The 11,576-nt window shown below is 36.9% G+C and overlaps 2 pseudogenes; both read left to right on the top strand.

Moving 5' to 3' along the window:
• Positions 1-7,182: 7,182 nt before the first annotated feature.
• On the top strand, positions 7,183-7,783 carry LOC102879207 (annotated as a pseudogene).
• Positions 7,784-9,895: 2,112 nt separating this feature from the next.
• On the top strand, positions 9,896-10,292 carry LOC107196540 (annotated as a pseudogene).
• Positions 10,293-11,576: the final 1,284 nt, after the last annotated feature.

Here is an 11,576-nt window from a genome sequence, read left to right as displayed (position 1 = left end):
AATTATTCAACTATTATCCTATTAATTTTTTTAACCACTACAGTATTATGACAACAGTTCTTTATACATGTTTCTTGTATACTAGTGAGTTTTCTGGATTGAATAAATCATGCATTTTTTATTTTAATGGGAATTGCCAGATTGTTTTCCCAAAGGGTCATAACACTCTTTATGTTTAGAACAAAGCCTTTCCCTAAAACGCCATCGTTAACAAGTATTATTGCTCATTTGAATGTGTCAGTTTAGTTCATATAAAGTCATATTTCACTAATATTTTAACTTCTCTTTCCTGGTTACTCATGAATTTGAGCATGCATTCATGTTTTTGGCCACGTGGATTTGCTTTTCTATGAATTGTCAATTTATATCCTTTGCTCATTTTTCCTTTAGGTGATTTCCTTTTCGTAATCCAGTATATTGTTGGGGTTCTTAAATTTTTTTAAATCTCTTTTCATGTAAATTGTAACACAAGTATCTAAAATATAAATGTACAACTTAACCATTTCATAAAACAAAAGCCCTGTAACAACCATAACAGCCATCCAGGTCAGGAAACAGCACATTGTACCCCGCCCCAGAAGCTCTTTGTCTGTCTTCCTCTTCCTGGTCACAAGCTCCTCCTTCCCCTACAAAATAACCAATATTTTTACTTTAATGGTAATTACTTCCCAACTTGTCTTTATAGATTTAACAGCAAACATTCAGCCTAAACATTATAGTGTAGTTCTGATTATTTTGACACTTTATATAAATTAAATCTTGTAATACATATTCTTTCCTATCTGATTTCTTTCACTCAATATTATATTTGTGGGACTCAGTCACATTGTTGCACGTAGCCCTATTCATTTTCTCTGCTATAATGTATTCTCTTTTTATGAATATACCACAATGTATCTATTCTGCTATTGAAAGATGTTTAAGTTGCTTCTCGCTTAGGGCTATTATAAATCAGACACATCAACTGGGGAAGTAAGCACTCAGTTCTTTTGATTACATGCCTAACAGTAGAATTGCTGGGTCATGAGGAAGGTGCATCCTTAAGCATAACCATTCCTATCAAAGAGTCGGCCACCATGGTTCTCACCAGGGCACATTCTCAGGCTATGTTCATTCTCCTCACCAAAACTTGGATACCCTCTTTTGTGAAATATGTTTTCAATTCCTTTTGCCCATTTTTATACTAGTTGTCCCAAAAGCCAAAGCCAAAACAGTAAAGATTTACAAATTTGACTTCACAAAACTTTTTAAATATTTCTGTAATAACAATGACAATAACAAAGCTCCATAAGAAAAATCAAAAGACAAATGGCAACCTGAGAGAGCATGTTTACATCTTATATCACAGATAAAGGACACAGGTCTTTGATTTACAAAGCACCATAAATAATGAGGGGAGAAAATTAACAGGTCAACTTAACTCATAAGTAAAAAGCACCCTGACATTCCACGTCTAAACTATCGGATGGCTAAAAATTCAAAAGCTTGACAACATACTCTCTTGGTGAGCCTATGGAAAACAGGGATGTTGTTAAATTGAGGGTAGGCATACAAAATGGTACAAACTGTATGAAGAATTTTGCAATATCTATATACACTTTGACCAGCAATTCCACTTCTATAAATTCACCCTGATAAATTATATCCTAAATATAAAACAACAAATGCCCAAGATTACCCATTGTAGTATTATTTTTAATGTACAATATTAGAAAAAAACTAAATGACCATCTTTAGGAGACTGGCTGAACAAATTATAGTGCAGTCGCATAATGAAATACTATGCAGCATTAAAAAGAAATGTGAAAATTTTCTATGAACAAGTATGGAGCAATTTCAGGACACAATTTTAAATGAAAAGGGCAAAGTATGAAAGACTGCGTATAATAGAATACATGTTTTGAAGACAAAAAGGGAAATAAAACTACATATAAGTATATGTTTAATTTTTAAAGAAATACAAGAAAGATAAAGCAGAAATAAAAATAATTTTCTGTAGGAAGTAGATAAGAGAAAGACAAAGGTGACAGGGATAGAAGTGAGACTATTCTGAATATATATTTATATATTTAAACAAAATTTAAATTACAAAAAAGGAGTAAAATGATACCTGAATAAAAATAGAAACACATGGTCCTAACTTTATATCAAATTGATCATATAACTGCACAGATAAAAGAGTTATTTAAAATAACTTTTGAATTACAGTACTCTGATTATGTGCTCTTAATGATATATGTAATTTTGCAGGACAAAAAATTTGCAAAAAGCATTCATCTTAACCTAGTACATTTGTTGTTGGTAGTGGAATAAGTATTGTAATTCTGAAGGAGGAAGGAAAATGTGAGCCCAGAGTATTGGGCTCTGTCAGAAAGCAAAAAAATTTTTTTTTAAAAAAAAAAGTGCTCAAAGATGAAAAGGTTATTTCAACAGACAGAAGATCTAACTTAAAGGGGCTCTCACTGCACAAACTGGGGATTATTTGAGCATCAAAAAAGAGTGATCATGATGAGTTATGATACATTGAATTTCAGGGAAAAAATTAATGGATCATAGTGCTACTCCAAAGGAAAGGAATAGGTGAGGAAAGCTCTCTTTTACAGTAGAATTCCATTTAATCAATGTAGAAGGAATGATAGAATTAGTAAATCACCATTTTCACCTCCCGTTGTAATCATTGATTCAGGCAAGAATTACTAATGGACACAAAAACCACTGGGTAAAATGTCGTAGAGATATGTTCTTTATAAGGTCTAAAATTGGCACCTTACAGATTATGATAAGGGAGTTGTCAGTGACAACTTTAAGGGGGAAAAACCTAGCCTTAGTAAGAGAGCTTGACATTATATGCCTGTTGCTATGATGCAATTACGAAGAATTCTTGCCAGACGTGTTTAAAGATGAATTTAAACATGAGAGAGCAAATCAAAACAAATCAAAAATCCAGAATATGGGATATTCTAGCAGACGACTGGTCTAAACTCTTCTAGAAATTCAATGCAATGAAAAACCAAGGTAGAGAGAACTGTTCTGATTAGAAGATACTTATCATGTGTGTATGCTACATTATTTGAGATACATATTCAATGCAAATACAAAAGGTGTTCTGTCAGAATCAGAACAGCTAATCCTAAAATTTATGTGGAAGCATAAGAGACCTCAAATAGCCAAAGAAATTTTGAGAAAGAACAAAGTGGGAGGTATCACGCTCCATCATATCAAACTATAATGTAAAGCTACAATCATCAAAGCAGTATGGTTCTGGAGTGAAAACAGATATAGATCAATGGAATAGAACAGAGATCCCAGAAATAAATCTTTGCTTATATAGCCAGTTAATCTACGACGAAGGAGGCAAGGACACACGATGAGGTAAAGCCAGTCTCTTCAATAGTTGATGTTGGGAAAACTGGATAGATAAATGCAAAAAATAAAATTGGGCCACCTACTTACACCGTATACAAAAATGAACTCGAAATTAACTTTAAAAAATGTAAGACCTGAAATCATAAAACTGCTAGAAAGAAACACAGGCAGTAAACTCTTTGAGACCACTCTCAACAATATCTTTTTGGATATGTATCCTGGGGCAAGGGAAACAAAAGAAAAAATAACCAAATAGGACTACCTCAAACTAAAAAGGTTTTGTACAGCAAATGAAAAACATTAACAAAACAAAAAGACAACCTACTGAATGAGGAAGATAATTGCCAATGATACATCCAATAAGGAGTTAATATCCAAAATATATAAGGAACTCACATAATTTAACACCAAAAAAAAAACAAACAATCCAATTGAAAAATGGGCAGAGGACCTGAATAGACATTTCTCAAAGAGGACATACAGATGGCCAATAAACATGTGAAAAGATGCTCAACGTCACTAATCATCAAGAAAATGCAAGTGAAAACCACAATGTGACATCACCTCACACTTGTGAGAATGGCTATTAACAAAAAACTAACAAATAACAAGTGCTGGCAAGTATGTAAAGAAAAGGGAACCCTTGTACTTTATTGGTGGGATTGTAAATTAGTGCAACCACTATGGAAAACAGTATGGAGAGTCTTCAAAAACTTAAAAATAGAACTACCTTACGACCCAGCAATTCTATTTCTGGGTATTTATCCAAAGAAAACAAAAACTCTAGTTTGAAAAAGATACATGCACTGTATGTCCATGGCAGCATTGCTAGTAATAGCCAAGATATGGAAGTACACACATTTTCCTGTTGCCATTCTCCTTCCCTAATGTGAACTCAATATGCGTTGGTATTACCAGTTGCTGGGAGCACAACTCTCCATAAGACCTGCCACAAGGAGCCCACAGTCTATCCAGAGGTCCACGGTTTAAAGGGCTGGTTGTAATGCAGCATGCTAAGTAATGCAATGAGATAAACAGGGGTGCTGGAAGAATATGTTAAAAAAAAATGTTCTTACATTTAGGAGACAATTAATCTGTGCTGGGCATCACTGGCCCCACTTATGGTGTGCTAACAGTTTAGTAATCAGCATACCTAGAATTACTTTTGCATTGCTTAAGTCATGTGTACATAATGAATGTTATATAATATACCATGCAGGTATGTTTTAATTGAATTTAATAAAGATGCAAATACTTTGGCTGGCATATATTAAATTATTATCTGAAGGGGGAAAATGTCCCTTCTCAGGTTGCAGGTGGTCATAGAGGGCCCCAGAGAAAATGGTATGTTAAGTTCAGAAAAAAAGGTTAGGTAGGTAGCACCCAGCCATTAGTCACTGAAGAAAAAGGCTGGAGGAAGAGCATTCCAAGGTAAGGATTAGCTGCTATAAAGCCCAGAGTGAGAGCTGGGCTGGCCTGAGCAAAGAACAAGTGGATTTCAGCACTGCTGGACATGTAGTCTGAAGGAAGGATGAGCCAGTGACCAGCCCACAGAATAGAAAGGACAAAATCCCAGGTCATGTCCCATCTCTCTCACAGTTTTACTGATCAACTCAATTAACAATTATTTCTTCTTCCATTAAATGCTATAACAAATTAACTTTACTGCTCATCACATGTTACTTTGATTTAGTAATTATTACAAATGTCTCGTTTAGATGGAAAGTCTCTAGGGGAAAAAGATATTCCTTGATTTTTCTTTGTAACATTGTCATACAGTCTGTTATATATTTGGTGCTTAGTAAATATTACTTGGATGAATAAGCAAGACAATTACAGAGTGCAGAATTTTTTAAAATTAAGCCAGGCCATGTTTACAATATTCATCTGCAGCTCTGAGGAATCTAAGTCAGGCTAAGCTGATTTTGTCTTCTGTTCTTTAAAATATCCCTGACTTCTTTCAAATGCTCAGCACAACCTAAATATACATTGATTGATTTTCTCTAAATCCTTTTTCTGTGTTTTTAACAGTATTGATTTAAGCAGATATTTTAAGTGCATGGTTACTTCCTAACCCTACAGTTGATTTCTTGAGGATTTCTTCCAGAGCATCTAGGCAGATTTCTACTTTTCCAGTTTGCAATGCTACCTAAATTGAATATTCCAGCCCTTGCCTAGCCCAGAAGGATGAGAACACTTGCGGGGGACCAGAGAAGGCTACATGCTCCCAATGCCCCCTCTTCCCTCTCCTCCATGCCTGCTTCATGAAAGGCAGCAGAATTTTTCCGCCTACCTTCCTCTTCCTGTTCCCCATAACCTTCGAAAGCTCCCCACTGTGACCCCAGATGATCTCTGTCCCTAGGTCAGCCATGCCCCAGCTCCTGATAGAACCAGCTTCCAGTGGAACTGTGTAAAGGAGTCTCAGAATCCCATACCAGGGTCTTATTACTCACATTTGTTTTATTAACAAATATCTTGAAATCAAATATGTTGCATTGTCCTTTATACACAGTGCTAACTATGTACTACATGCTGTTTTAAGCACTTTGTAGTAGTAGCTGATTTAATCTTTCTGGAAATTCTCTAAAGAAGATGCTATTCTTATATTCTTCTCCTTTTTACAGGGGAGGAAATAAAGTCATAGAGCTGGATCTAAACTCTGAAACATCAGGCTGTACTCCCTTTTGCCTACAAAGATAAAAACTCCTTTTTTTCATATTCCTAAAAATAGCATTTATACACATTCATCTCTTCTCTTTTCTAAAACCCTACCAAAATGACAGTAAAGGAATAAAAAAGGTATTTACCCAGAATTATAAAAATAAGAAGAGACAACAGCAGTCAAGAAATCTCAGCAAATCATGAAGACAGGAAGTAGAAAGAGGTGTGGTGACTGACTTCGCTGAGAAGCAGATCAGTTCATCTGGGGAACTTCTCATGGAAGAAAAAAGGAGATGCTATTCAAAACGAAACTGTATGAAGCTCTGGACACAGAAGACCTAGACACTAGCAGGTAGGGTCTTCCCATAGCAGGTAGCTCCTTCCCATCCTCCCCTCTAAGACCAGGGCCGGGAGAGAGCAGGAGTGAGGGCCCACATGCAGTGCTTAGTGGAGGTCCGCATGTAGGCCTTTGGGGTCTAGCCCTCTACCCTACTCACAGATACCAGGAGCCATGCTTATGACATTTCCCTCCACCCCCCATGGAGATTAGGGAATTATCCTCCTCAATGAAAGTCTCAGAGAAAACCTATCCAGATAGTGACATTTGGGAGTACTCAAAAGAAATGAAATTAAATGGTTGTCCCCTATTTTTTTTACAGTGAAGCTCATTAGGTTGCAAGCCCCTACAATACAGCAAGGTTTCCCATCAGGTTTTTACTGTCTCACTCTTAGAAATGAAGGGGCAGCTGATGATCACTATACATTTGAAGAAATTTTCTTACGTGAAAAAGACTATCAGTTAGCGTTCCGAAAGGAAAGAGATGGCACACTAAAATTTGGAAATGTGAAGATAATTAAATGGAGGGAGAGTTGACAACAATAAGCAGTGCCCAGGTTGAGTCAGTAGGAAAGAGAGGTTGCCAAAATCCGACAATGCAGCTATATGGAGAGCCCATTCACCTAGAAATGTGGACATTGGAAGAAGAATCTAACCTTACCTAGCTGGCAGGAGGAGCCTGAAGGAACCAGTGCCCCAAACTGACTCTCCTCTGTCCTACTCTCCGTCAGCCAAGACCAAACAGAAGCTAGCGAGCAAAGGAACCTATCTCCATGGCAAAAAGCAGAGGGATGGCTCTTTCCGGCCCGCGCCAAGCCATGGGCATTTCTTGGGACAACGGGCACAAGTGCCACAAAACTGAGGGCAAGAGAAAGCCCTACCACAAGAAGCAGAAATATGAGCTGGGACGCCCCGCTGCCACACTAAGATTGGTCCCCACCACATACACACAGTCCGAGTCTGGGGAGGCAACAAGAAGTACTTCGACTTGAGGCTGGATGTGGGGAACTTCTCCTGGGGCTCCGAGAGCTGTACGCATAAAACAAGGATTATTGATGTTGTCTACAATGCATCCATCAATGAACTGGTCTGCACCAAGACCCCGGTAAAGAACTGCATCCTGCTCATTGAGAGCACACTGCACCCACAGTGGTACAAATCCCTGGGCCACAAGAAGGGAGCCAAGCTAACTCCTGAGGAAGAAGAGATTTTAAACAAAAAACAATCAGAAAATTCAGAAGAAATATGATGAAAGGAAAAAGAATCAGCAGTTTTCTATAGGAGCAGTTACAGCAGAGCAAGATTCTTGCATGCATCGCTTCAAGACCAGGCCAATGAGGCAGAGTAAATAGCTATGTGCTAGAGGGCAAGGAGCTAGAGTTCTATCTGAGGAAAATCAAGGCCTGGAAAGGCAAATAAATCCTCCTCCTCCTGTCTTAGCTCCTGTAATAAAGGTGTTTGTTGTGGGGGGAAAAAAAAGCAGACGGATGAGGCTGTACGACCTTGAATGTCAATTGATAGGCCAATGGAAGGTATTCATCGCCAAGACCAAACCAAACAGAAAAGTGAGAAGAGAACAAGAAGAAGCAAAGATAGCACAGAGAATAGAAGAAACTATAATTAATATTCTCAAGGAAAGATTATTTATATGTATGGGTGATACGAAAAGGATTAAAGAAGAAAGAGACCATAAATAGCATGAATATCAGAGTTAAAACTATAAAAGGTCAATGAAATGTTAGAAGTTAAAATTAAATAGATATCCAGAAAGTAGAATAAGAATGTAAATAGATAGAAAATAGAAAATAAATAAGATTATCATTGAATCAATCCAGAAATTATAACACCTGATAAGTAACATTCCAGAATTTAAAAAAAAACAAAACACAGAAAATGAAGAGTGTAATCATAAAAAATAATCCCAGAATAATTTCTCTAAAAAGTTAGTAGCTTGAAAAGCCTGGCCGCAATTTTTTTTTTAATTTATGCAAAGGCATATCATTGAAAGTTTTGCTTTCTATTTGTAAAGGGAAGATAGAGTCGTAAAACAAGTGACAAACCAAAAAAAAAAAAAAGGAATCCAAATGTCATCAGATTTCTTAACAGCCAAGTTGGATGTTATGGGACTTCAAAATTCCAAAAGAATTCTATGTCTAGTTACATTATCAATCAAGTGTAAGGATAGAATAAAAACATTTTCAGGCATGCAAAGAACCCAAAAAAAGGGCTCCTAGAAAACCTAGATGGCCTTGGTTACGGTGATGACTTTTTAGAAACAACACCAAAGGCACTGCCCATGAAAGAAATAAAGGATGAGCTGGACTTCATTAAAATGACAAACTTCTACTATGTGAAAGATAAAGCCAAGAGAATAAAGAGACAACTCAGACAGGGAGAAAATATTTGCAAAAGACACATTTGATAGAGGACTATTATCCAAAATATACAAGGAACTTAAAACTCAACAATAAGATAACAACTAAATTAAAAAATAGGTCAAAGATCTTAACAGACACCTCAACAAAGAAGATGGCAGATAAGCATATGAAAAGATGCTCCACATCGTATGCCATCAGAGAGATGCAAATTAAAACAATAGTGAGATACATGACACATCTATTAGAATCACTAAAACCAGAACACTGACAACACCAGATGCTGGCAAGAAGGTGGGGCACCAGGAACTCTCATTCCTTGCTGGTGGAAATGCAAAATGGTGCAGCCACTTTGTAAGACAGTTTGGTGATTTCTTACAAAACTAAACATACTTTTACCATATGTTCTAGCAATCGCACTCCTTGGTATTTACCTAAATGAGTTTCACTTTATGTTCACACAAGAATCTGCACATGAATGTTTATAGCACCTTTACTAATAGTTACCAAACCTTGGAAGCAACTAGATGTCCTTCAGTAGGTGAGTGAATAAATAAACAATGGTACATCCAGAAAATGAAATATTATTCAGCTCTAAAAAAGAAATGAGCTATCAAGCCATGAAAAGATGTGGAGGAAACTTAAATGTAAACTACTAAGTGAAAGAAGCCAATTTGAAAAGGCTACATACTATATGATTCCATCTACATAACATTTTGGAAAAGACAAAACTGTGGAGACAGTAAAGAGATCACTGGTTTCCAGAGGCTTGTGGGCGAGTGAGGAAGGATGAACAGGTGGAACACAGAGGACTTTTAGGACGGTGAAATGCTCTGTATGCCATAACAATGGATACATGTCATTATGCATTTGTCCAAACCCATAGAATGTACACCAAGAATGAACCCTAATGTAAACTGTGGCTTTGGAAGATTATGATGTGTCAATGTAGGTTCATCATCTAATAAATGTACCATCTAATAGGAGATATGCATAATGAGGGAAGCAGTGGACATGTGGGGACAGGGTATACAGGAAATCTCAATATTTTCCTTTCAATTTTGCTGTTAACCTGAAACTGCTCTAAAAATCATTTTTTTAAAAAAAGAGTTCTCAGCTCTTTTTCTCACTGGCCATTAGTGGATCAGCCACCATCATGAGCGACATGATAACTACCCAAACCAGGAAGTTCATGACCAACAGAGTACTTCGGCGGAAAGAAGTGGTCATCAACATCCTTCACCCTAGGAAGGCAGCAGTACCTAAGACAGAAATTCAAGGAAAAGTAGCCAAAATGTACACAACCACACAAAACATCATCTTTGTATTTGGATTTAGAACCCATTTTGGTGGTGGCAAGACAACTGGCTTTGGTTTGACTTATGATTCCTTGGATTACACACACACGAAAATGAACCCAAACATAGACTTGCGAGGCATGGCCTGTATGCTAAGAAAAAGACCTTGAGAAAACAGTGAAACGAATGCAAGAGCAGACGAAGAAAGTCAGGAGGCCTGCAAAGGCCAATGCTGGTGCTGGCAAAAAGGAGTAAATTGTTCAGTGGCTTCATCTGTGGTGATTGTGCAGATTTTTTATGGAAGGATTAATAAACTAAGAACTTTTCTGTGAAAAAAAACCATTCTCCATCTACTTCTTCTACTAGGGTGCTACTAGAGGGTGTGCTTGAGTAAAAAAAGAGAATGAACCAAGAAAAAGAAACATGGGATCCTACTGTAACAGAAACATAGGTACAAAATGGATCCATCAAGAAATAACAACGTAAAAGCATGTTATTTAGAAATTTAGAGGTTTCTCACGGGGGAAATAGCTGGAAGTGTTGAGAGAGATTTTCCCTCTGGTGTGGAACTGGATGTGGTAAAAGGTAGAGGACCACTATCTTTCAATATAAACTTGTGAGCTATATACCCATTTTAAAACTATGTAGAACTTTACTTCCGTAATAATTAAAATCAATAACTGACTTTTTGTTTATCACCTTGCCTCATTTCTTCTTCATTACCCCACTCAAAAAGCCTCAAGAATCTTTCTCATCCCTTTCAGTTGGTTAATATCCATTTATTGGTTCATTAAACTATTCCTAAATATTTTCTATATGCCATATGCTCCAATACACACACACACACACACACACACACACACACACACACACACAAATATATATTAGAAAATTCCCACCCATGAAAAATTTCTCAGATTATTAAGGAAGTGAGAAATAAATGATTAAATTATGATAAAAGAGACAGAGATGTTAGATGGTACAAATTATAATTGTTGCAAGAGATATGAAAGAAATTTGTAAGCCATTGCAATTAAGAAAAACTTCAGGATAAACTGGGATCCGCAGTGAGTATTAGTGTATGGTTAGATTTGTGGGGAGAAAAGAAGTGAGTATTCAAGGCTAGGATGATAGCTAAGCAAAAACAAAATCAGGAATGACTTAAAGAATTGTGAGCAGATTCTGATTCCTCGAGGGGAATAGCAAGAAGTGGGTTTAGAAAGATGAACTGGAACTAGACTGAGAAGAGTCAATGAACACCAGACTTTTCTCAGTGGGTGACAAGGAGACTCTAAAGGATGATGATCCTAGTGAAATAACAGCAGTGTTTAAGTCAGCAAAGCTCAAACTGGTGAGAGTAAGCAGAGAAACTTGAGGCACGCTCTTTGAAATCACTGAAGCATAAAGTTCTAAGAGTCTGGACCAGTTACCACGAGAGAAAAGCCCTTTCATGTATTTATTCTTACAACAATTCATTCATTGAGCTCCGCATGTGTCAGGCACTGCACCAGCTGTTGGGGAAGCAATAATCCTCAGCCA

This window comes from Pteropus alecto, unplaced genomic scaffold, assembly GCF_000325575.1.
Source record: "Pteropus alecto unplaced genomic scaffold, ASM32557v1 scaffold87, whole genome shotgun sequence".
In the NCBI taxonomy this organism is placed as follows: Eukaryota; Metazoa; Chordata; class Mammalia; order Chiroptera; family Pteropodidae; genus Pteropus; species Pteropus alecto.
Note: the sequence above shows the minus strand (reverse complement) of the source record. Positions and strands in the feature narration are given on the sequence as shown.